The sequence below is a fragment of the Mirounga leonina genome, unplaced genomic scaffold (assembly GCF_011800145.1).
Source record: "Mirounga leonina isolate KUSES-001 unplaced genomic scaffold, KU_Mleo_1.0 Mir_95, whole genome shotgun sequence".
NCBI lineage: Eukaryota > Metazoa > Chordata > Mammalia > Carnivora > Phocidae > Mirounga > Mirounga leonina.
Window position 1 is genome coordinate 7,334,167 of NW_023270865.1, and position 27,982 is coordinate 7,362,148.

The following is a 27,982-nucleotide window of genomic DNA, read 5'->3' on the forward strand; positions in this document are numbered from 1 at the left end:
TGTTTGCGTGCCTTTCTGTGTACTTAACAACTTTTCCTTTAAGTGCAAAATTATACGTAATTTTTGGAGAGATTTTTAAGTGTCAGTTAAACTCAGTCATGTAGCCACCAACACACTCGTGGCTCATGGGAGCACCATCAGTGTGACAACCAGACAGAGTCTACTCACACACAGGCAATGGGAACTGTGTCGGCTGCTTCCTGGTCAACAGCAAGCATAAGACATCATTGTCTCGAAGACGCGTTCCAATTGCACATTTGCTGAAATGTGAAAAAAAGGTATATTAAAATCAATGAAATATGATATTTGTGGGTATGTGTGTGGAAAATGAGATTGGCTGATCAGTTCTTAAATGTTCTGCATCTTTGCGCCTCCAAGTGTAGGCTGCGGTTCGAAGCTATTCATGCCCCCGGGAGCTGGTTAGGAATGCAAAATTGCACACCCCAGCCAAGACCCACTGACTTGGAACATTAACAAAATCTGCAGATGATCCTCATGCCCATTTAAGTCTGATAAGGAGCATTCTAAATGACATCGGTGCCATAGCTGGTAAGTGCATCATACCAGAGTGAACACACACATACACACATGCATGTACGCAGATCATGGAGACAGTCCCCACCCCTCCGTGCATCCTGGGGCTCCAGCATATGGGGCAAGAGGAAAGAGTTTCAGAGGTTATCCCATTCAGCAAGACGAGGAGTGGTGACAAGGACAGATTGGACAGCTCAACCCTGGCCACACATGAAAATCACTTGGGATACTTTTTTTAGAAATACTGAAGCCTGGGCCTTGATCTCGGAGATTCATTTGGTTTGGGGCACTCAGGGTGCAGCATGGGTGGGGTTTCCCAGTCAGAGGGCTGGGAGCAGCGGGGCACGGAAGGAAGGTCTGTGTGTAAGCCCGGAGTGGAGCTGTCAAGCTTCTCTTGTGAGCACCTGAGTCCTCACCTTCACCGGGGACACTGTGTACATAGGTCCCAAATTAGGGGCAGGAAAGAGACAGATGTGTTGCATGGGGTTTAGAGCTGACAGGAGTTAGGATCAGAGCAGCATAATGACTCTGGATTTGACTTGATTGCAAGTTCATGTGTAAATAGCCCGCACACACCTGATGTGAGGAAACCATAGTAACTTCAAGTCCAAAGACCCGGATCATCTCCTCTTTAGCCCTAAATAAACCAGCTAAATGCCCCAAGCCTCAGTGCTCTGGTCTGTTAAATGGGCTTAGAAGTAATAATTGCCACCTGCCTCCTCCCTCCACACTGGGATTCTGAGGTTTACAGAGACGCTCTTTATGAAATGAAACTTCCTAAGGTGCCATACAGGTGTGTTATTTTTTGTACACATTTTTAGAATGGTTTTCAGTTCATTTTATCTCTCTAAAGAGCTACTGATTATTTATGTTAAAAAGAGGTTGCCTTGGGGCACCTGGGTGGCTCAGTCAGTTAAGTGTCTGCCTTTGGTTTAGGTCATGATTTCGGGGTCCTGGGATCGAGCTGCGTGTCCGGCTCTGCGCTCAGCGGGGAATCTGCTTCTCCCTCTCCCTCTCCCTGCCACTCCCCCTGCTCATGTTCTCTCTCTCTCTCAAATAAATAAAAATCTTAAAAAAAAAAAAAAAAAGAGGTTGCCTTTTACCTTAGATCATTTGAATGTAGGTAAACAAGCCAAAATTAGGAGTTTCAAACTGGATTCCTTGAGGCACTGGGGTTTACTAAATTTGGGTTCCACAAAGTATTTTTCAAGTACATCTAGGGTTGTTATTGTCATTGTTGTTGTTTTCATTGTTGTTTTGGTGATTTTTTTTATTTCCACACTTTAACCAACTTATGAGAGGATACATTATCTGAATTTACTTTGTCTTCAACTTCCAAATTATGTCTCCATCGTATGGTGACATATGTGGTCCTTTGTAAAGGAAGCCTTAAATTACATCAGAAAATAAGCAGTAAAAATATTGCCTCCAATGGGCAGAATATTTGGAATGTTATTTGTTTTGGGATTATTATCATTTTTCTCCAAGTTCATTTAAGGACTATATAATTGATAATACTTGCTTTTGCAGGCAGTTAAAGCCGTCTAATTGAAGAGAGTTTCATATATGTGTGTGTATATAGAGATATATGTATATACCCATGAAGACTCCTATTCACAAGTGGTAATTTTGAGGAGATGATGAACCTCTGCCATTTTTCAAAGCCTCTTGAGTTGTCAAGGTCATGGACATAGAATGAACCCACCTGTCCTATCTGGGTGCCCATCAATATAAACACCGGGGAGGATGGCATCATTACTAGAACAAGTGGGCTTTCTTCATGTCTTCTCCCTTTGAAATGTCTAACCATCTCGAGCTGGGTTACAAATGTTGGCAACAATCACCCAGGCTTTCGAAGTGAAAAAAATCACTCTCACTGAAGCCACTGACAACAGGATAAAAAATTCATCCAAAATTTCTTCCAAAAGGATAAAAAATTCAAAAGGGAGGATGAATGTTGGCTCACCCATATTTCTTTGCTCAGATGTTAGTACTACATCTCGGGGACCTTCCCAAATGATTACTCCTGCTCGACAACGGAGGGAGAAAGCATGGCAGCGATCATTCATCTCATGGGGAAAGTGGTATGTGCAACGAAAAAACCCATCTGTCCATGAATCTTGACTTCTACTTTGGGAGATGAAAAATAGGACTCACCGTGAGTAAGAAGATGAAGGCCCCTCTAAGATCTTTCTTCTTCCCCCCCAGTTCCACTTTTCACATTTAAACTAGTGAGATTCTGATCAAAACCAACCATTTTACCTGCAATCCCACTGTATGTTCTTGGAAGTGAAAGACGATCCCAGAGCTAAAAAGGAGAAGCTCAGACCTCTTCATTGTGCTGGTGGGGATGGCACAGAGCGAGAGAGCCCCTTCTCAAAGCACACTTTCCTCTGTCCTCTCTACAGGTGGAGCGTGAAGGTGAGCAAGAGACTCCGCAGAGGACCACGCTCAGTAGACGAAAATCCTGAAAAGAGAGAACAGAAAGTAGAGCTAATCATAGGAATGAAAGCATTTTTTTTTCCTTTGTAGGTTTTTTTTTTTTTTTTTTTGGTGGGGTGGCGGGTAGAGGGCTCAGGGGAGATGAGACCTGTCTTGAGCTACATTGTAGAAATTAAGAGTTACATAAGGTAAGTAAAGATAAAAGGGAATAAAACATTCATGTTAGGGAATCTTTGTTTTCAAAACAACTCAATACTATCTATGGTATGAAGGGATAATCAGTAAAAGGTAGCTCTTTCAACCCAAGTAACAAAGAGAAAAGTCAGCTTTGATCACTTCAAAGGAAACCAAATACAGCAAATGGGAAAACCTTAAGGACAGATGGAGGAGAGTAGGAGCTTGCAAGCATGTAGTAGTCAAGGAAAACAGCCCTTGGAAGACACAATAAAATGAGCCCAAATCCCATATATGCACCTGTGGTGGAGACGCTCCGCTGCAGTTCTCAATCCCGGAAGTCAGCAAGCCTGCAGTCTGGGGGGAGGAGCTCTTTGGCCTCGGAAGCACCATGTGATCAGAGAGAAGAGAAACCAGATGCAAGCCTGAAGGGGAGCAGGGGCTCATCAATTTAAGTCAGGGAATTAAAGGTTGTGAATAATTAGGTTGCAATTTGTAAAAACTGGGTAGGGAGACAGCATAAAACATCAGGAGGCATGAAAAGTGAGGCTTGGAGACATCCTATCACCCTGTGAGCACATCGTTCTAAACGCGGTGGCCAGATGCTGTGAGTGGGTCCACACCCTGGGAACATAACCTGGATCTTGAGCCACATCCCCAAACTGAGCCTGAGATGCAGATTGGCTCCCCACGGACAACTGAGCAACTTTGTAATCAGGAACATGAAACAAACATGTAGAGATAATGAAGCAACTCTAACCCACAGTGTTAATACTTCGGTGTAGAATTCGCAACTATGTAATAATCATCAAAAACAAGATAATGTGTCATATAAGTCACTAGAAACATACATAGGATTTCAGCATATTGGAGTATGTGCCATATCGGCCCTGGGGTATGATTTGAAATTTTCAGCCGGTGGTAGACTTGTGGTTTTTTTGAAAGGAGTAAGAGAATTTGATAAAGTTGGGAAAGAGTGTTTGATAGTTTAAGAGAACCTGATATATCCACCTATACATTTATAAGAGCTAAGTGCTTAGAAGGAATTTGCTTATTGGGTTTGTAACTCTGTCCTGACAGGAATATAAAGTGCTATGGCCATACTAAATTTTGAGAATAGAGTTTTAAAATGCTTAAGAGAATTTAAGTAAGTTTCTAAGTTTGGTTGGTTATTTAAATAGGTGGATCTTGTTTGTTTAACTTACGAGTTAATCAAATATTTAAAAAATTGATTTTCAACTTTAAAAACTGAGCATTGATTTATACAAAAGTTATTCTAAGTAGCCTTTCCTGAGACAAACCTTTACTAAAAATTTTTTTAATCTAGATTACTATACACCTCAAATAGACTCAGAAAGGTGTCACATTTCTCTTTGAAATAAAAGGGTTGTTTTATTTTCCTGAATAGCCCATTGAAGGGAGAAAGAATGATCGCAGTATTGCAGCTAATTTGGAAGCCCCTACTACACTGAAGTCTGTCTTTTCTAGGGTAGCATCTAGGTTGCAATCATCCAACTTACACTCAATAATAATGCAATAATGATGTTTTTAGCAGTTGGGTTGTTAAAAGCACGTCCACTGGCATGTCTAATCGGTGTTTTCTACACAGCAACCAAAAGCAATTTATACTCTGGCTCTTCTCTATGTCCACTTGAAACCTGAAGGCTCGGCGCTTTACTTACATCATGTCAAGTGTCCTTGGACTTGACAGCTAAGACCACTCCATTTCTAGGAGAGTTCTCCCCTTGGGGCTAGAGAGAAAAGTAATGGCTTCAAAGCTAAAAGCTCTTTAACATGAGAAGGGCTTAGCACCCTGCGTACACAAGGTACACATCTATGGGTCCCTATTCTTAGTGCCCCAGCATTATGCTTTCATTGCCTTAGTCCTCCGAGAGAAAACACATGGCCGAGACTGGGAGGCAGGAGCCCAAGGAGGACTTCGGACAGCATCCCCAGGACTTAGAAGATGCGGCCGCTCTAGGGGTTCAGGCATAACTGCCTTCCCCCACTGGAGGACCTACCCCGGGCACAGTGGGAACACGTTTCCGTATGGACTCACTGCTCACACCCACCCACGTGCCCGCCTCCATGCCCGCCCCAGCAGGGACACTGGGATGTGTCACCATGCCCGCCCTCCCTGAGAGGAACCTGCAGCTTCGGGGGTACGGAGGGGACTCCTCAGGGAGACAGGGCCAGCCAGGCTCACGGGCAGGACTTGATGAAGCATGCTGTCTCTTCTGAGCAAGGTGACCACTTGTGGGGGTTGGTGCGGCAAGTCCTGCGTCCTGGGACACCTCTCAAACCCTGAAAATCGGGGGGGGGTGTCTGCCCTACAAATAAAAAGCCCCGAATTTCCCTCTTCTGCGGGAGTATTCAGAGCTCCTCTACCAAAAGAAGGGAGTGGCCCAGAAGTCCTTGAAAAATGTATCATTCGAAAACACAAAAACATCTGTGGGCAGAAAACAGTTCCTTGCCGAAGAGGGAAGCATCCCTCCCCCTGGGGTTTGCACCAACAACCCTCGCTTGGTGGCCGATTCGGTCATCTGGTGGGTGGCTGTTTTTGACTCCAACGGTATTTGACTTCAGATCAGTGAGAGGAAGTTATTTCCCCTTCAGGCTGTGATGTTTTCATCCCCTTGTTTCCCGTAACAACCTCCCCCTAGCCTAAACATGTGTCCCTTCACAAGACTCTCCTTTTGGCAGACATGGTATTTTAAGTAAAGCTCATGTTGCCACAGTCACGGGCTAACATGGTTTCATTTATAGATCTTATCTAGGAGACTTCGGCAGCCCCGGATCCCCCTCGGAAGCCAAGAGAGGCCAGGCTGGTTCACACTCCCCAGCCCTGCGAGATGAAGAGCAGTGTTCAAGTGGGCTTCACACCTGTCCCTTAATCTCTGCTTCCAGCCAGGCCCCCTCACCCAGGGACAATGCTGGGAGACACTCTTGTCACCACTAGGAGGTTCACTCCTGGCACCTAGTGGGTGGGGGTCAGGAATGCGGCTAACAGACCCTGCGAGGCCCAGGACAGGCCCGCATAAGAAAGAATCCAGTATCAGCAGTGCTGAGGGTAAGGAAGGCATTCGCAGAGACTGGTCCTTTAGCCCTTCGGGGACTTGGAAGACAACATGGCCCAAAGCTTGCACATTTATCACATTCTCTGATCCAGATTCTTGCTGTTTCTGAGGCTGAGAAAACCACCTTCCTTTAGAGAGAGGAGCCCAAGGAGGACTTCGGACAGCATCCCCAGGACTTAGAAGATGCAGCCGCTCTAGGGGTTCAGGCGTAACCTGCCTTCCCCCACTGGAGGACCTACCCCGGGCACAGTGGGAACACGTTTCTGTATGGACTCACTGTGTGACGAAGAGCGTCGGACTTAAAAGCAAAACATTCTCGTCCATGGAGGAAAAAAAAAAATCTCTTGCCCATCCCAGGTACCAAAAAGAATTAGCGCCCAGTAAAGGCTGTTGACAGTGGTGCTAAGGATGTTAGCGATGTCGCTGATGGTTTTGCAACCGTCCCTCTATCATAATTGTACATTACCCTGTGACTAAAAGAGAAGCAAAAAGGACAGTGTGCAGGGCACAGTTTTTAGCATAATACTTAACTCTGGGTTTTCTGGTTTCGTTTTGTTTTTAAAGATTTTATGTATTTATTTGAGAGAGAGGGAGAGAGAGCATGAGCAGGGGGATGAGCAGAAGGAGAGGGAGAGAGAGAGAATCCTCAAGCAGACTCCCCGCTGAGCAGGGAACCTGACGCAGGGCTCAGTCCCAGGACCCTGGGATCATGATCTGAGCCAAAGGCAGACGCTTAACGACTGAGCCACCCAGGCGCCTCCTGAACTCTTTTTGGAACATTCTGCAAATTCACCATAAAAAAATCTATCGATATATCCACACGATGACCTGTACATAAATGTTCATAGCACTATTATTCATAATAGCCAAAAAGTAGAAACAATCCAAATGCCCACCACCTGATGAATGGACAAACAAAATGTGGTCTGTCCGTACAATGGACTACTATTTGGTAATAAGAAGGGATCACGTACTGTCACAGACTACAACAGGGATGCACCCTGCAAACATCATTCTAAGTGAACAAAACCGAACAGAAAAGACCACATACTGTACAATTTGGTGAACATGAAAAGTCTTTTTTTTTTTAACAAATGGTAAATCTATAAAAATAGCAGATTAGAGGTTGCCTAGAGTTAAGAGAAGGAACAAGAACAGAGATTTGCTGCAAATGGGCATGCAGGGTCTTTCTGGGGTCGTGGAAATGTTCTAAAATCAGATTTGGGGACACCTCCCCAGCTCCGTAAATTTACTAAAACTCGAGTTGTATACTGAAAGCAGGTGAATTTTATGGTATGTAAGTTATACCTCACTAAAGCTCTCACCAAAAAATCTATTAGACCTAGGAGGATTTTTTTTCCTGGTATTTGGTAGAGAATGTTATAGAAAGAACACTTCCAACCGCGGAGCAAGATGGCAGAGGAGTAGGAGACCTGGATTTCGTCTCCTCTCAGGAATTCAGCTGGATAGGGATCAAACCATTCTGAACACCTACAAACCCAACAGGAGATCGAAGAAAAGAAGAGCAACAACTCTCTCATCAGAAAAGCGACCACTTTCTGGAAGGTAGGACGTGCGGAGAAGTGAATCTGCGGCGATATTCGGGAGGCTAGACGGCGGGGGAGGGGGCTCCGTCAGCCCCTTTGGCAAGTGATAGAGCCGCGGAGCACAAAATCGGAACTTTTAAAAGTCTGCTCCGCTGAGGGACGTCACTCTGGGGGCAGAGCGGGGGGTGGAACCCTCCGGGAAAGTGTGGTCTCAGGACCCTCGGGGTCACAGAAAGACCGGGGGCACCTGAGTGTGGCAGAGCTCCCAGGTATCGGAGCAGGGAAGCCGGCTGCAGAGGCCGAGCCCAGGCCGGGCTCTCAGCTCGGGGTCGCCATAAACCGGGATCCGCGGCACAGTCGGGCCCCTGCTCCCCCAGCAGGGACCCAACAAGCGGCAGATCCGGGGAGACTCACCTTCCTCCCCCGGGAGGAGCCTCGCGGGAGCGCACTGCAGGGATCGGCTGGGTTTGGAGACTCCACCCGGGGTCGGGGGCCAGAGATAGAAACGTGCGGTCACAGGCCGGGTGAGCACGGAGTGCGGCCGGAGACCAGGGAGACGGGAGTGACTGTCGGCTTTTCTCTGGGGGCTCACTGAGGAGCGGGGCCCCGAGTTCTCAGCTCCTCCGGGCGGAGATTGGGAGGCCGCCATTCTCACTCTCCGCCTCCAAAGCTGTACGGAAAGCTCGCAGGGAACAAAAGCCCCGGAGAGCAAACCCGAGCAGATTACTTAGCCGGGAGGGGGCAAGGGCGGGGCAGTTCCGCCTCCGGCAGAGACATTTGGAAACCACGGCAACAGGCCCCTCCCCAGAAGATCAGCGAGAACAGCCAGCCAAGACCAAGTTTACTGATCAATGAGAACGGCAGAACTCTAGCGCTAGGGGACTACTGCACATAGAATTCACGGCTTTTTTACCATGATTCTTTAGTCTTTTAAAGTTAATTTGTTTTTAACTGTCTTTTTGTCTTTTTATTTCTTTTTGAGTTTTTCTTTTTCCCTTTTTCAACCAACATCTTATCAATCCCTTTTTTAAAAAAAACATTTTTATTTTTCATTTTCAGAGTCATATTCTATCCCTTCATAGTAGTTACCCATATTTTTGGCTTATATATATAAGTTGTTCTCTCTTTAAAATTTTGAGATAGTTTCTTCTAACAGGTTAAAATATACCCTAAATCTCTAGTATATGGTGTTTTCTATTCCCCTGCCTGATCACATCCTCTCCCTTTTTTTTTCTTTTTTTAAATCCTCTTCTTTCTTTTTTCAAACAACTTCTTATCAATTCCTTTTATAAAATTTTTTATAATTTCCATTTTTACAGTCATATTCCATCCCTTCATCATATCAACCCTTATTTTTGAACATATATAAGTTTTTCTTTCTTTAAAATTTTGGGAGGCACTTTCTTCTAAAAGACCAAAATACACCCCAAATCTAGTGAGTGGCACTGATCTATATACCAGCCTGATCATATTTGATCACATTCTGGTTTTTTGTTGTTGTTGTTGTTGTTTTTGTTGGTTTTTGTTTTTATCTTTATCTCTTTCTTTTTTTTTCTTTTTCTTTTTTCTCTCTTTCCCTTTCTTATCCCACTGCTTCAGGTCTTTTCTGATTTGTTTAGAGTATATTTTCTGGGGACATGGTTACTCTGCTAGCATTTTGTTCTCTCATTTATCTATTCTCCTCTGCACAAAATGACAAGATGGAAAAAATCACCTCAACAAAAAGAACAAGAGGTAGTACCGACTGCCAGGGACCTACTCAATACGGACATTAGTACGATGTCAGATCTAGAGTTCAGAATCATCACTTTAAAGATACTAGCTGGGCTTGAAAAAAATATGGAAGTTATTAGAGAAACCCTTTCTGGAGAAGTAAAAGAGCTAAAATCCAACCAAGTAGAAATCAAAAAGGCTATTAATGAGGTGCAATAAAAAATGGGGGCACTAAGTGCTAGAATAAATGAGGCAGAAGAGAGAATCAGTAATATAGAAGATGAAATGATGGAAAATAAAGAAGCTGAGAAAAAGAGAGATAACTACTGGATCACGAGGGCAGAATTCGAGAGATAAGCGATACCATAAGACGAAACAACATTAGAATAATTGGGATCCCAGAAGAAGAAGAAAGAGAGAGAGGGGCAGAAGGTATAATGGAGCAAATTATAGCAGAGAACTTCCCTAATTTGGGGAAAGAAACAGGCATGAAAATCCAGGAAGCACAGAGAACCCCTCTCAAAATCAATAAAAATAGGTCAACACCCCGACATCTAATAGTAAAACTTACAAGTCTCATAGACAAAGAGAAAATCCTGAAAGCAGCTCGGGAGAAGAGAGATGTAACCTACAAGGGTAGAAACATTAGACTGGCAACAGACCTATCCACAGAGACCTGGCAGGCCAGAAAGGACTGGCAGGATATATTCAGAGCACTAAACGAGAAAAATATGCAGCCAAGAATACTATATCTACCTAGGCTGTCATTGAAAATTGAAGGAGAGATAAAAAGCTTCCAGGACAAACAAAAACTAAAGGAATTTGCAAACACAAAACCAGCCCTACAGGAAATCTTGAAAGGGGTCCTCTAAGCAAAGAGAAAGCCTAAAAGCAACATAGAACAGAAAGGAACACAGACAATATACGGTAACAGTCACCTTACAGGTAATACAATGGCACTAAATTCCTATCTTTCAATAGTTACCCTGAATGTAAATGGGCTAAATGCCCCAATCAAAAGACACAGGCTAACAGACTGGATTAAAAAACAAGACCCATCGATATGCTGTCTGCAAGAGACTCATTTTAGAACCAAAGACACCCTCAGATTGAAAGTGAAGGGGTGGAAAACCATTTACCATGCTAATGGACACCAAAAGAAAGCTGGGGTGGCAATCCTTATATCAGACAAATTAGATTTTAAACCAAAGACTGTAATAAGAGATGAGGAAGGACACTATATCCTACTTAAAGGATCTATCCAACAAGAAGATCTAACAATTGTAAATATCTATGCCCCTAACATGGGAGCAGCCAATTATATAAGGCAATTAATAACAAAAGCAAAGAAACACATCGACAACAATACAATAATAGTGGGGGACTTTAACATCCCCCTCACTGAAATGGACAGATCGTCTAAGCAAAAGATCAACAAGGAAATAAAGACTTTAAATGACACACTGGACCAAATGGACTTCACAGACATATTCAGAACATTCCACCCCAAAGCAACGGAATACACATTCTTCTCTAGTGCCCATGGAACATTCTCCAGAATAGATCACATCCTAGGTCATAAATCAGGTCTCAACCGGTACCAAAAGATTGGGATCATTCCCTGCCTATTTTCAGACCACAATGCTTTGAAACTAGAACTCAATCCCAAGAGGAAAGTCGGAAAGAACTCAAATACATGGAGGCTAAAGAGCATCCTACTGAAGAATGAATGGGTCAACCAGGAAATTAAAGAAGAATTAAAAAAATTCATGGAAACCAATGAAAATGAAAACACAACTGTTCAAAATCTTTGGGATGCAGCAAAGGCAGTCCTAAGAGGAAAGTATATAGCAATACAAGCCTTTCTCAAGAAACAAGAAAGGTCTCAAGTACACAACCTAACCCTACACCTAAAGGAGCTGGAGAAAGAACAGCAAATAAAGCCTAAACCCAGCAGGAGAAGAGAAATAATAAAGGTCAGAGCAGAAATCAATGAAATAGAAACTAAAAGAACAGTAGAACAGATCAACGAAACTAGGAGCTGGTTCTTTGAAAGAATTAACAAGATTGATAAACCCCTGGCCAGACTTATCAAAAAGAGAAGAGAAATGACCCAAATCAACAAAATCATGAATGAAAGAGGAGAGATCACAACCAACACCAAAGAAATACAAACAATTATAAGAACATATTATGAGCAACCCTATGCCAGCAAATTAGATAACCTGGAAGAGATGGATGCATTCCTAGAGATGTATCAACTACCAAAACTGAACCAGGATGAAATAGAAAACCTGAACAGACCCATAACCACTAAGGAAATTGAAGCAGTCATCAAAAATCTCCCAAAAAACAAAAGCCCAGGGCCAGATGGCTTCCCAGGGGAATTCTACCAAACATTTCAAGAAGAATTAATACCTATTCTTCTGAAACTGTTCCAAAAAATAGAAACGGAAGGAAAACTTCCAAACTCATTTTATGAGGCTAGCATTACCCCATCAAAAAGGAGAATTACAGACCAATATCCCTGATGAACATGGATGCAAAAATTCTCACCAAAATACTAGCCAATAGGATCCAACAGTACATTAAAAGGATTATTCACCATGACCAAGTGGGATTTATCCCTGGGCTGCAAGGTTGGTTCAATGTCCGCAAATCAATCAATGTGATACAATACATTAACAAAAGAAAGAACAAGAATCATATGATCCTCTCAATAGATGCAGAAAAAGCTTTTGACAAAGTACAGCATCCTTTCTTGATCAAAACTCTTCAGAGTATAGGGATCGAGGGTACATACCTCAATATCATAAAAGCCATCTATGAAAAACCTACAGCGAATATTATTCTCAATGGGGAAAAACTGAGAGCTTTCCCCCTAAGGTCAGGAACGTGGCAGGGATGTCCACTATCACCACTGCTTTTCAACATAGTATTGGAAGTCCTAGCCACAGCAATCAGACAACAAAAAGAAGTAAAAGGCATCCAAATCGGCAAAGAAGAAGTCAAACTCTCACTCTTTGCAGATGATATGATACTTTATGTGGAAAACCCAAAAGACTCCACCCCAAAACTGCTAGAACTCATACAGGAATTCAGTAAAGTGGCAGGATATAAAATCAATGCACAGAAGTCAGTGGCATTCCTATACACCAACAAGACAGAAGAAAGAGAAATTAAGGAGTCGATCCCATTTACAATTGCACCCAAAACCATAAGATACCTAGGAATAAATCTAACCAAAGAGACAAAGGATCTGTACTCAGAAAACTATAAAATACTCATGAAAGAAATTGAGGAAGACACAAAGAAATGGAAAAACGTTCCGTGCTCATGGATTGGAAGAACAAATATTGTGAAGATGTCAATGCTACCTAGAGCAATCTACACATTCAGTGCAATCCCCATCAAAATACCATCCACTTTTTTCAAAGAAATGGAACAAATAATCCTAAAATTTGTATGGAACCAGAAAAGACCCCGCATAGCCAGAGGAATGTTGAAAAAGAAAAGCAAAGCCGGTGGCATCACAATTCCGGACTTCCAGCTCTATTACAAAGCTGTCATCATCAAGACAGCATGGTACTGGCACAAAAACAGACACATAGATCAGTGGAACAGAATAGAGAGCCCAGAAATGGACCCTCAACTCTATGGTCAACTAATCTTCGACAAAGCAGGAAAGAATGTCCAATGGAACAAAGACAGTCTCTTCAACAAATGGTGTTGCGAAAATTGGATAGCCACATGCAGAAGAATGAAACTGGACCATTTCCTTACACCACACACAAAAATAGACTCCAAATGGTTGAAAGACCTCAATGTGAGACAGGAGTCCATCAACATCCTAAAGGAGAACACAGGCAGCAACCTCTTTGACCTCAGCCGAAGCAACTTCTTCCTAGAAACATCGCCAAAGGCAAGGGAAGCAAGGGCAAAAATGAATTATTGGGACTTCATCAAGATAAAAAGCTTTTGCAAAGCAAAGGAAACAGTCAGCAAAACCAAAAGACAACCGACAGAATGGGAGAAGATATTTGCAAATGACATATCAGATAAAGGGCTAGTATCCAAAATCTATAAAGAACTCATCAAACTCAACACCCAAAGAACAAAGAATCCAATCAAGAAATGGGCAGAAGACATGAACAGACATTTTTCCAAAGAAGACATCCAAATGGCCAACAGACACATGAAAAAGTGCTCAATATCGCTCGGCATCAGGGAAATCCAAATCAAAACCTCAATGAGATACCACCTCACACCAGTCAGAATGGCTAAAATTAACAAGTCAGGAAACGACAGATGTTGGCGCGGATGCGGAGAAAGGGGAACCCTCCTACACTGTTGGTGGGAATGCAAGCTGGTGCAGCCACTCTGGAAAACTGTATGGAGGTTCCTCAAAAAGTTGAAAATAGAGCTACCATATGATCCAGCAATTGCACTACTGGGTATTTACCCCAAAGATACAAAAGTAGGGATCCAAAGGGGTACGTGTACCCCGATGTTTATAGCAGCAATGTCCACAATAGCCAAACTGTGGAAAGAGCCAAGATGTCCATCGACAGATGAATGGATAAAGAAGATGTGGTATATATATATACAATGGAATATTATGCAGCCATCAAAAGGAATGAGATCTTGCCATTTGCAACGACGTGGATGGAACTGGAGGGTATTATGTTGAGTGAAATAAGTCAAACAGAGAGAGACATGTATCATATGACCTCACTGATATGAGGAATTCTTAATCGCAGGAAACAAACTGAGTGTTGTTGGAGTGGGGGGTGGGGTGGGAGGGATGGGGTGACTGGGTGATAGACACTGGGGAGGGTATGTGCTCTGGTAAGCGTTGTGAATTGTGCAAGACTGTTGAATCTCAGATCTGTACCTCTGAAACAAATAATGCCATGTATGTTAAGAAAAAAAAAAGAAGAAGAAGAAGGCAGCGGGAGGGGAAGAATGAAGCGGGGGAAATCGGAGGGGTAGACGAACCATGAGAGACGATGGACTCTGAAAAACAAACAGGGTTCTAGAGGGGAGGGGGGTGGGAGGATGGGTTAGCCTGGTGGTGGGTATTGAGGAGGGCACATTCTGCATGGAGCACTGGGTGTTATGCACAAACAATGAATCATGGAACACTTCATCTAAAACTAGTGATGTAATGTATGGGGATTAACATAAGAATAAAAAAAAATGAAAAAAAAAAAAAAAAGAAAGAACACTTCCCTGGGTGCAGGGTGGGGGGGAGGACATTATATCCCAGTCCAGATTCTACCTGTAATTACCTGCATTACTGAAGAGAAGACACTGATATGGTCCTGGACTGCTTCCCAAACTGTAAAGTGATGGAGAGGCCTCAGGTCTGTCTGTCTCTCATGCTGTGAGATTTGGTTAAGTGACTACTTGTATTTCAAGAGAAGAGCAAACAGCTACAACTTGACTCATGGGCCTGCGTCATTACTTTATAATAATCAAATCACCTTTGAAGTTCACTTTGGCTTATAGAGAGTGAGTGACGGGGCCAGTAGAAGTCAAGTCCGGGACCACATGCATAGCTGACGTATTCTCTCTCCCAAGTTTACCCTGGTAGCCGCCAGGAGGGGCTCTTCTTCCAAGCAGTATCTCATAGCATTGCAGAGGATGTCTGCAACCGACCAGGGAAGGGCCAGGGCAGGGTCTCTCCAAGAACTCCTACCTTTCCAAAGGATCAAGAAATACAGCTATATGCTCAATGAGGATGCAGGAAATGTCCACACCATGTATCTGGGGGAATCTTCAGACAGCACTCTTCCCACACTCACCAATAAGTCTCATCAGGTGGGCTAGGACACTAGAGCTTCCATATGCAGCTGTACAGGTTGTTGACTGCACAAGGAAACCCAGTCAAGGGGATGGAAGTAGGAGCTGAGCTCCATTCCATGCTCTGCTTGTTAAGTTCAGTGTAGGATGATGGCCATGCAGAGGAGGGGAACCTTTTTCTAATTTGAACAAAGGCACTATATGGACCAGGGGGACCCCGGGACATTGCTGTACCATTTTATCTGTGGGACATCAGACCTTCCCTCCCCAATGTCCTCTGGACCCTCAAGAAGAACTGCTCCTTCCCTCTGCACAAAGTCTCCTCTCTGGCTGCCTCAGGATTGATGGTTGAGCAGGGCCCAGACACCTCCTGGCTGATCCAGTTCCCATCCCAACCTCCTCCCCTCCCATACCTGAATGGCCCCAAACTACCCTCTTTCTCCTGCAACCAAATACAGAAATTCTCATGTGAATGTTTTCAGATAAACCATGCCTCTTAGTCCAGCGGAGATCCCCTCATACCGCAAAGGGACACAAGACCAGGTTCCCTTTTGATTGGAGGGCAAGGCACCTCGCCAGCCCTCGATACACATCACCAATTCATGAGATCCTCGCAGGACCTCATGGAACAGATCTTACTCTCCCAATTTCACAGATGAGAAAACTGAGGCTCCCTATGAAGTAGAAGAACTCACCAAAGCCTCCCAGAACTCAGGGCAGTGGCAGGTCTGATTCCACCTCTCTTTTAGACTCCCTAGTATGCTCTAGAATTTGCTTCCCTCCCCCTTTGCTTTTCAAAACCCACTCATGCACATTCCCTGCCCAGACGATGCCTCGGCCGTGCTGGCCTTCACAGTCAAACCGTGTACACAGGGGCCTCTCCTGCTAAGCCTGCCTTCACGTTCCCTTCACCATGCGTGTGCTTCTCATTGAGGTCCAGTTACTTTTTTAAAAAGATTTTATTTATTTATTTATTTATTTTAAGGGAGGGGGCAGAGGGGGAGGGAGAGGGACAAGCAGACTCCGTCCTGAGCAGGAAGCCCCACATGGGGCTCGATCCCACAACCCTGAGATCATGACCTGAGCCAAAATCAAGAGTCAGACCTCAACCAACTATGCCACCCAGGTACCCCACACTCAAGTTACTTTTGGTGGGCATCTCTATAGTGATTGCAAATGATGCCAAAGACGAAATCCTTCCATAAGAAATTTTGGAAACCCAATTTTGTTTTCCTGGCCCTCACATATGAGCAGCCAGGAGAGTTCTGTATATCTGATTTTTTCAAACATACTGAAAAGTACCTTCTCACTACATAGAGAGAAGAGCATTGGTCTTCCTTCCTACGTCTTTCAGATCCTTAAAAAAAAAGTGGGGGCCACCCACACTCAAAATATTTCCCAAATACAGTCACTTCCACTCCCAAATTTTCACCCATATCACACTTAGCATAAACTATTTAAGCAAGCATGTGATGTGACCATCACATCCCTCCACTCGTCTAACCTAATTATCTTCCACGGAGAGCTCCCTAGCAAGGAGAGACACTTGACCAGGCTGCTCCGAATCGGGAGGATGAGCTAAGGGTCATCAGCCAGAGGGTTCAGCCTCTATACCAGCAGGTGGCCCACGTTTAGCAGCGTGCGTGTTGTTTCAATGAGAACAGACTCCGAAGCGCCCGTCCGGAGACAATGAATTATTTCTTCTGCTAAAACAATCCAGCTGGGTCTTTTTATACCATGTGATTTCACGATTCCTCTGAAATAATTTGAACTGTCACTGCATTACTAAATCAGGGGGCATAATTCTCCCAATTAAGCATTTAAGTCAAAAAAGAAGAGGAGAAAGAAAGACACATATTGAGGCATCTTCTGCTAAACTTTAAAGAAACCAAAGACCTGTTCTTGCCCAACGGTGAGTGCCAGATCCCGAGGGCCGTCCCAACTTCAAACGAGCTAACAGATGCTTGTTCTCCAGTGCATTTTCCTCTCAGTGGCATTTTGAGGATATTATAAACTTCCCGACACAGTATTTCAGTGGAAATGGTTTTTTTTTTTTTTTAAGATTACATTGTTATCATAAAAAAAAATCCAACAGGCGTTTTGAATACATGTTGGCCTAAGTGAGACAGATGAGATTTAGCCCCTGGGGAAAGGTAGAAACTGCCCAGGTGAGCATGCGCACACTAACCCGGCTAGGAACCTTCAAACAGACCTGCTTTCATTCCTCTTCTGGGGAGCTCCCTTCTGAATATGCCTAGTACAGACCAGAGGTTTAAACCAGGTCTGTCCCCAAAAGGATATTTGGCAATGGTTGTAGACATTTTTGGTTGTCCCAACCGGGGATGCTAAAGGCATATAGTAGGTAGAGGCCAGGGATGCTGTTGAACGTCCTACAACGCACAGGACAGCCCCCCAACAATGGAAATATCCAGCCCCAAATGTTAGTTGTATCGAGGCTGAGAGACCCGGTATAGACAGAAGATGATTTGATCTAGGTTCAGATCATTGTAGATGAGACCTGTTTTCTGCTTGCGCTGAGCTTATGGTCTACTTAGGGCAGCCACATAGACACACATTTCCAGTATAATACAGAAGTGTTCTCCAAAACAGGGAGCGCTCTACTGGAGACTCTATCTTGTCAAGAAAAAGGGGGAATGTACTTGAGGTGGGCAAGGATAAAGAATTTGTTGTTGGAGAATTTAGGCCTGCAGTGGATGAGTAAGAACTGGCCAAACATAGGAGAAGGGGAAGGGGTCAGCAGATGCGTGGGCACCTCCAAGCAGCTCTGCCTTACCAAGTGGGAAGCCAGGGAAGGGCGGGCCAGCTCCTGAAGTACTTCGGATGGATGCCAAGCTTGGGTTTTGTCAAGCAGGTCATCGTTGTGAGGGTCGCGAGTCAAAGGTCATCACCCTGATGCCTGGGTGGAGAATAAATATAAGGGGAACCTTGGAGCCAAGGAGACCAGGTGTGCAGTTTCTCTAAGGGACAGAGAAACTGGTCACAGGTGGTGGTTATGGAGAGAATGGCTCAGAAACAAGAAACCGGAGGGTAAAATTTTGTTGAATTTGCATGTAGGAAATAAAGAAAATGAAGGTTCTAGAATGACCTCCAAAATTCTGGCTTGGATGACTACTGCTCCTTGTGGATGACTCTTGAGACTTCCTGGCCTGTTGGCCCCTTGACCTCCTCACCTCCAGTGACCTTTCTTCCCTCCAGCTCGGCCATCTACACAATAGTCTTGCCTTGTTATGGCCAGAAATTTCAATTAGAACTCCTGATTTCAATCATCCATTATTTGAGTTCCTCCTCTTCAGCTTCTAAAATATTTGCTCAGCACTCTTGATGAACCAAAGCATCCAGTCTTTCTCATGCTACTTCATTCACTGACCTACACTTCTCACTTCTCTGCATGTCTGGCTTAGAGTCTTGATCCACTAATAAAAACCACTACCTTGATCTCATCTTCCAGTCTTTTCTTCTCTCTCCCTTCATTACCAATGCCTATCAGGACCTTCATCCTTACACAGGATCTCTTTGTATTCCTTCCTACAGCTGTATGTGAATCTATAATCATCTCAGAATAAAAGGTTTGATTAAAAAAACACACATATTCTAATCCTGGATGATGCCAACTATCTGGCATGCCCACAACTGAAAAGCTAAACTTACTGGATATACAATCAGTCTGATTCATGATCTGAAACCTTCCAAGGACCCTCTCCTTTATCACCCTTTCCCTCTCCTTCACTCATCCCCGATTTTTATTATTGATTCACATGTGTGTGGAACCCATATGGACCACAGGTTGATTTTGCCTTGGCCTCTGCAACAGAACAAGCCCACTTTTAGCATGTGTGCTAGAGGAAGCTAAACTCCCACCAATCTTCCAAGGACCCCAATCTGTCTTATGCTTCCACCATCCAAAGAAACTTCTCTCAGCAAGGTCACCAAAGCCTTCATCTGCCAAATCCAGAGGAAGTGAGTGAGAATATTACTTGATCTCCCATTACCATTTGACACATTCCCATCTCTGAAAACATTCTGCTCTCTTAGCTGCTATGAGTCCACTGTGGCAGGTTATGAAAGTTTCAACCTTGTATGAATATGGAAACTGAACCATTCTTTTCTGTTTGTTTTATGCTGCACGAAAGGGAGGAAATACGATTGTTTCCCCTCACTTCCTGGGGAGGTTGGAAGTCTTGGCTTCTGTGTTCTCCATGGAAAGGCAAATCATCCATACCTTCATTTTCTCTGGCTCTGAGTTTAATGGGCCATGAAGAGTAAGAAGAAAGTAGGTTTCCAGGTGTTAGGGGGTGTAAAGAGGATGGGGGGAGAGGAAGCACAGGGAACTGGTGGAAAGGTAAGGAAGCAATGGAGAGATTGCTACCAGATGGGACCCACGGTAGGGAGGAGTTGATATCTGGGAACTGCTGAGAAGGGGGAGAAGCCAGAATCCAGGCAGCATTGGGAGAACAAACCCATCAGAGGTGCACAGCAAGGAGGATTGCTTGAGTGCCCATAGCATCAGCAAGAGCTGAACCTTGCCTGACAATCATCCAGGCTTCTTTCTACAGAGAACTTTCCATTATCAGCACATGGATATCTTCCATTTGTCCATACCCACACCAGAGAGAATTTCTCTCTGTCCACACCAGCACACTATGCACTGACTCACCCAGTCATGCCCAAGGACTGTGTCTGTTTTCCATCCCCTGACTCCATGTTTTAAAAAGCCCCACCTGTAAACCCAAAGCATGGGGTCTGGTCACAAAGTGGGTGTCCTCCTCCTAAACATCAAAAGGAAGAGGGACAAAATATATAAGGTCAAGGGCCACAAGTCAGGACAGGTGTTAGTGTCCTTTGTAATTTGGTGCGGACCTGGGGTAAGTTTTAGTAAGATGAGAACAGAAGTGAGGAATGCTATTGTAGGCTGAATTGTGTCACTCCCAAATTCATATGTTGAAGTCCTAATCCCCCATACCGCAGAATGTGAACTTATTTGGAGACAGTGTCTTTATGGAGGTAATCAAGTTAAAATGAGGTCATTAGGGTAGGCCCTTATCCAATATGACTGGTGTCTCATAAAAGGAGGACACTTGGACATAGATGCATGGAGGGAAAATGATGAAGTGTTATTAGAGAAGACGTGCATCTACAAGCCAAGGAGAGAGCTCTATAGCAGATCCCTTGCTCACAGCCCTACAAAGGAACCAACAATGCCAATGCCTTGATTTGGGACTTCTGGTCTCCAGAACTGAGAAAGAATAAACTTCTATAGCTTAAACCACCTACTCTGTGGCACTTTGTTACAGCAGCTCTAGCAAACTTAGTACCACTTCCAGGTTATGACCCCAGAAAGGAATGTGGGTGAACCTCCTGGCCCATTTCCTTTCCTGCCCACTTGTAGCAGCTATCTTGGATCCAGAGTTGGAAGCTATGTGTTGATTTGGCAGAGCCATACCACTGTTGACAGAGCACCCAAGACTGATACCCTCTGGACAGTTACAGAAGAGAATCTATCTTCTCCAAGCCACCGTGTTTGGGATCTCTTTGCTACAGCAGCTTAACCTATGTCCTAACTTACACATCTTGTACACAGGCCATGGCTAGCTGTAAATAGACTTGTACACTATTGCCAAGCAAAGCTTAAAAGTGAATTACACTTGACCTCTCATCATTATTATACATTATGCATTTATGGAGTTTAAAGTGCATCCTGTCCTATCCTTGTCTGCCTCCTAAATCTCCAGGCTTGTTATTTCATCAACTCTGACTTGGTTTTCATTGTCAACTGCACTGCCCTTCCCATTTGCAGACCACTCAAAACATCTCTTCCAAGATACTTCCTTCTTATCCCTCAACCATAATATTCCATTTATTTCACTCCAATCTGGTTTTCAAGTTCAAAGTGCTTTCTGGAACACAAGCCTGCCATTGCACTATTTTTTCTCTTCTTTTCAACCCAGGCACAGCTGGATGTGACTCAGCCATCCTCATTATAGGTAAGTGCTTTCCTGAAACACTTGTCTACCTCTACTCTTGTGTCTTTTGCTTTACAGTAAGATCCCCTTCAAACTGGAGGGACTTCTTCCTGAGGTAGGATTCAGAGACAATGGGATTTAGCTAGACATTTTTGGCTTTTTTTTAAGGTTGTCATTAAAATTCAGATCCATTGTTAATTGATATGTATATGCTTGATTTTTCTTAATCAATATGAGTAAAAGAAAAAAGCAAAAAACAAAAAACAAAACAATAGTACAAAATGCTGATTAAATTCTATCTCACTTTAAGGAAACTCCATGGCAGGAATTTTCTTATCTAAGCTGGAATACATGAGTGGACATTTTGAACATCAAACATGGGTTGCTTCAGGGTTTTTATTATGATCCATTCTATTCTTCCTGAACTCTTTCTCAAGCAGATATCCTATGAAAAGTTCAAATAGAGGATCTGTTCTACATTCCAGATAAAAATTAAAACTCACCGAAGCACTGGTCTACAAATGCAAACTAATCAGTCAGTCCTACATTCTGTTCTACTCTAGAATCAAGGGTAATGTGGTTACATTTGAATCATTCAATCATGACATAACTTACCTTCCCTATGATCCATTTTTGCTCGCAATATTTTAGTGTATCAATGGACTAAGCAGAAGAGAAAATATGGGAAAAAATCATACTTCTTTCCCTGGCTTTGGTCCAAGAAAGAACATGTGACCTTGGGAAAAGAAAATATCCTTTCTGTGACTTTGCGTCCTCATTTGCAAAACAGGGAAAGCAAAGTCCCATAATTTACTAATAAATTATCTCATTACTGAGTGTAAACACTGTTATTGTTTAGTATTTATTTCTGCAATCTGTCAGGACATTTTGAAATTCCTGCATGAAATATACAACTTAATGCAGTGTTTCTCCTTCTCCCTTTTACATGGCATGTCGGAGGAAGCGAGGCAGAATGGGGAACACATGGGCGATGTAAATGAAACAGTCTTTAATTTATTTTGAAATGGATAAAAGGAAAGGTAATTAAGCTTCTAAAAGCCTTCCAAATAAACTTCCCTTAAAGAAGGAATAGAAAAGGAGGTTATAACTGATCAAAGTAGTATATCACATTCCTTGATGCTAGAGACAAATGGCACATTGGGATCCCACCAAAGAGTTAATGCAACGTAATCCAAAGACATTATAGGATGGAGAAGAAGCACCAGAAGTATGGATAAGATGTTTGTCAACAACCAAGAAACAAACTCCATGTCCGAAGCCTTGAGATACGATGACAATTGGTACAAGTGACTTCTCTTTCTCTTTCCCTCTCTCTCTTCTCCACACACATACAATTAAATGTACATACAGCTTATTTTTTGTTTAATGGTAAAAGGCCAAGATGTCAGTTTAAAACCACAAAAAGCGGGGCACCTGGGTGGCTTAGTCCATTAAGCGTCTGACTCTTGGTTTCAGCTCAGATCACGATCTCAGGGTTGTGAGATCGAGCCCCCAGTCAGGCTCTGTGCTCAGTGGGGGGTCTGCTTGATATTCTCTTTCTCCCTCTCCCTCTGCTCCTCCCCCTGCTCACGTACTCTCTCTCTCCCTAATAAAATAAAATAAAATCTTAAAAACACACACACACAAAAAGGAGAGAGAAAGCTGTGCACATCTGCAGACCCCTAGGGAAAGATTTCCTCTGCCACACATGCCTGCTAGCAAGGATAGCAGAAGATCCACAGCAATTAAAAATGTCTCATGAAGTCTGTATTGTTCATTGCTCCCTGCTAAAAACAAACAAAAGAACCTTAGTAGAACAAGGACAATCATAAATATGAATACTCAACATCCCACATATATTATTAACTTATTGTCAGGTTACATTAGCAAACTAGTTACTAAACTCCACAAAATGAACATGTTTTGTGTTTGTTCCAAAATTGTTTCCTCTTTATGAAGCTCAAGCTCAAGGAAACCAATATTTATTTCCCAGGACTCAATAATTCCACTTTCTTTGAAATTATACATATGAGAAGTGGTCAACCCTCTTAGGGTCATTAATGTTCTTAAAGTCTATCCATCACAGAAACTGGCATTTTTATCATATATATATATATATTCTCATATATATATATGATAAAATTTTATCATATATATATATGTATTCTCCAACTAAGCAAAGTAGAGGAATCTTAATTTAAGTTGATCATGAAATTAACTCTTATGTGTCAATGGAGATGAGCTGATCAGGGTGTAAATTTCCTCTCTTAAGGATTATATGTCTTTATTGTAAAACAAAATAATAAGTTTCTGTAGAGTGAATATTTTGTAATCTATAATTTATCAGTTGTCACCTCGACCCTGTTTTGATTATTTGCTTTCTTCTCTCTCAACATGATCAATTATGAATATGTTGTCTTCCTCAAGCACATTAGTTTTGAAAAGATAGTATACCATGTTAATCTGCCCATGAAATAACACATTACTATGCAGGATAATCAATTACAATTGGGTTTTTTTGCTCATTGTCTTTCAAACAAAGACAATAAGAATCTGAACCATTCTATTGTTAAAATAAGGTTTTAAAAACCAAAATAAGCATGAAACAATGATCAGGAATGGAGCAGAATTAAAGCACAATATAAAACCCCTGTAATAAAAACAGCCTTGAGTCACGAATAAGCATAAATTGAAAAATCTATTGCTTTTCTCTGTAGACATATCTCAAGATAGTGTCATACTACCATTCATGAGAGATGCTTATCAGAAATAGTCAGAAATAATTCATCTCAGGGAGAAACGTTTCATTATTGGGTGATGAAAAGCAATATAACTAGAGGCATTCTAATCGAGTTCTCTTGGTCTGTTGAGAAGTTTTTAGTAAAAGGTATCCACAAGTATGCATAAGAACCAAGAAACAGCAAAGCGGTTCATGATTTTAATAATAATATAATTGATAATTTCTACATTTTAAATATAATTTTCTACTAAACCGATCATAATTCTTAAAGTTGAAGTTTAAATTAAAATATGCACAATAAATGCTTAACTTGAAATACACCAAGATAATAACAGTTGTTAACTTAGGATGGGTCTGATTAAGGGTCATTTTTATTTTTTTCTCCAGAGCTTCCAAATTCTCTATAATCTATAATTAATATTTTTATAATAAAAATTTCAACACCATATTTAATTTTTCCAAACTTACTAACATTTTCACTATCTGAAAAGTGTTGCCCTAAATATGGCACTTTATCTATATGAGTCAAAGTCTTCAATAAGATTCTGAGGTCTACAAAAGCAAGCAGAACATCATGAAAATAACTTTCAACCCACAGGTCCCAAGCCAAAGGAACATATCCTATTAAAACTCACTGTGGATGAGCTTTAATATCTGTAAAAACATCCTCTTCTCCTAGAAAAATATCCCCCAAACTGAAAACAGCAGTTGTCTCCATGGAGATGGGAGAGTGGATTTTACTTTCTCCTTTACACATACCTATTTTTTTTTATTTCTGCATTGCTTTTATTTCTGTATTTCTTCTATTAAAAAAAAAAAGCTTCTTGTTTTCCTTGAAAAAGTTTGACTTTTTAATGAAAATCCTACATGATTCACAAATGCACACATTTTCCGATTGCACAATGGGAACTGATGCAGAAAAACAATTAATCTTCCAAACTCTGCGAACTGAAAAAAAGTTTAACAAGTCACTGAGGTAATGAATTGGGGTTTCTTTTTGGAATGATGGGAATGTTCTAGAATTAGAGAGTGGTGATGGTTGCACAACCTTGTGAATATACTATGAATTTTATCCTATGTGAATTGCATCTCAAAAAATAAACAGAAACAAAACCAAACCAGAAAGCACTGAGGAAGGAGCATTGATTTAGGGCTGAATTGTCAAGAACTGTTCCCCTATAACCACTGTGTCTCTTCCCAGCCCAAAAGTGGAAGATGAGGGACAGACACAGGATGCTAGAAACAACCAGCAGAGACCACTGTTTTCCTAAGGCCATCTTACCCATGAGTAGGACTTTTCTTTAAATCAAATTGCATTGTACAGGGAGACACCTTTGGCCAATACTCAGGGGAGACTCTCAGGGAAGACATTTTCTTACCTCACCAAGACAAGAAACATCCTCACTGGCTTGGAGCTGGAGACATTGTGAAATTACTCCTGAGGCATGGTCACCCCAAGCCTTTCATCACTCTCTGTAGCCATGTTGATGCCTTGTATCAGCTGGCTTTTGCTGAATAATTAACCATCCTCAAATGTAGTGACTTAAAACAACAATCATTTCTGTAGCTCATGATTCCACAGGTCAGCCATTTGGGCTGAGGCTCAGCTGCACTTATTCAGTGTCCACCTTCAGTGGCCAGTCAGGTAAGTTAGCTGGCTGTAAGCTGGGCTGACAGGGTGAGTGGGCCACATGTCCTTTTTCATCCAGCAGGCTAGCTCAGGCTTGTTCACACAGGGCAGGCTTCTGAGAGAACAAGAGAGAACTTCATCCACATTCTCCTGTTCAAATTGAGTTCCAAGGCCCGCCCAAACCCAAGGGGTGGGGAAACAGGCTCCACCTCTCATGGGAGGAATTGTGGAGTCACACTGAAAGATGTGGGCTACAGGGAGGAGAATAATGGTGGTCACTTGTCAAGAACAACCTACTCCACAGCTCTAGCAACAGAGACTCCAAAATTGTGAACATAAGGAAATAAATATTCGAGGGCTCTCAACTCACAGAGCTAATTTTCCCAGAGGGACATGAGGACCATGATGATTTAATGACTTTCGGGCCATGTATGATTCAGACAGAGAGTGCTTTCACTAGAGAAAACATCCCCACGTGAGCAGAAATGCATCTGTGTCCCTTACCACTGTGCCATCCACTTCTCTTTAGAGCGCCTCAGTTCCTGTTTCAGGTGGATAGAAGGGAGTTTGATCCAACAGAAAGGGGGCTGTCCTTATATGATCTTAGATGAGGGTTGCAGAGAGAGAGAGGTCTGGAGATGGTCAATAGACCCTTGAAGACATTCACTGAGTTCAAGTCCAGGGAAAGTGCTGGGTTTATGGCTCTTCATGCAAAGAATGATTTATGTGCTTGCATTCTCTGTCCTTCAAAGATGAGACTACCACTCAGGTCGTATGTTTTCTCAGGTCCATTTCATGTTGCTTAATTTTATAGAGGGAGGGCAAATAACTGGGAAAACAAAATGATAATCTCTAAATAAAGAAGACCAATTGCCAGGTGTTTCTGCACATCAGAATCGTTCAGTAAACTAATTACAAATACTACGTCTTGGGCTCCACTCTCAGACATCATGATTCAGTAAGTTCAGGGGTTTTGTGGGAAAATCAATAATTTTAGCAAGTGTCCCAGTTTGTTTGAGGGAGTTGGGTTCTATTAAGTAAGAAATGGGGATAATTGTATCTGCTCCATCTGGCTTGAAGGGATGTCCCAGGAGACATGGATGGATGTAGCATGTTGGTCTAAGGTGCATTTAAGCAGATCCCCTGAGCCCAGCCAATCACAGAGGGAAAAGCCGGAAGTAGGCAAGCATATATTGGGCACATTCCTACCTTAATTTCCAGGATCTCTACTTTGAGTCTTTTGCCATTTATTGATCACTTATTAAAATCTAGGACCTTCATGTCAGCCTAAGTGTACTGTAGGATTGCATACAGCTGCAAAAACCACAAAACAGAACACTTACATGAGACAAAGTTCTTTTTTCTCATGTAAGCAGCCCAGCACTGTCGTGACAAATGAGCTCCATGGAACCATAAGGGACCCCACTTCTCCCACCTCACCACTTTGCCGTTATGAAAGCTCATGGGGTAAGGGTAGAGCTAGAGCTCCAGCCATCACAGCCCAGACAGAAACTGGGGGAATGGAAAAGAGAAAGCAGATAGCTCCACCCTTGCAAGAAATCTCATGGAGTTGACACACTACACTTGAGCTCACATTCCGTCGGCCAGAACGTAATCACACGGAAAGAAAGTCACTAGAAAGCAAGATTGGTAGATATAATCTCTATTCTAGACTGACATGGGAGCTGAATTTCTATAGAAAAAGGAAAAATAGAAATTGTAGGACAAGAAATCTCTGCCATAGCCAGAAAATGTGTTTACAGCCTAGAAAAAGTTTTATGTACAAAGGTGTTTATTGTACAACTGTTGATAATACAATTCACCCTTGAACAACGTGAGGGAAGAGAAAATAAGACAAAATACATTTACAATAATGTCCTGTATTTATAAAAAAAAAATATATATATATATATATATATGTAAACCCCTGTAGTTCAAACCTGTGTTGTTCAAAGGTCACTTAATAGTAAGTATTTGGAAAAACATTAAATGGTTAACACTAGGAAAGTCATTATGGTTCATCAATTTAATAAAGTAATATACAGTCATCAGAAAGGGTGGTTACCGAGACTACATAATCATTTTCAGTTCGAGACAATGTCTAGCCTCTTCCACCTTCTCTCTTAAATACCCACAAAGCACAAAAACTCAAAGCACTAAGAACTTAGACTGAGAGACAGACCAATTCCCCAATCTTGAAGGAAATAACCAAAGGTGGCCCAAAGAATGATTAAGAGAAATCCATCTAGGCTGGAGTTCATGTCAAATTCAAACTCTACTTTATGAAATGAATTTCTCCTAAAAATAAAAACAAAAGAGCAAAACAAGAAGTCATTTTC

At 42.4% G+C, this 27,982-nt stretch overlaps 1 long non-coding RNA gene across 1 annotated transcript in view; it reads right to left on the minus strand.

The window, feature by feature from the left end:
* Positions 1-242: 242 nt before the first annotated feature.
* Positions 243-27,982, minus strand: part of LOC118006169 — a 119,965-nt gene continuing 92,225 nt past the window's right edge. Inside the window, exons 6-8 of the long non-coding RNA XR_004677981.1 lie at positions 3,451-3,575; positions 2,797-3,001; positions 243-260 (exon numbers count right to left, since the gene is read on the minus strand). This is a non-coding gene — a long non-coding RNA (uncharacterized LOC118006169). The remainder of the gene's footprint in view (positions 261-2,796; positions 3,002-3,450; positions 3,576-27,982) is intronic.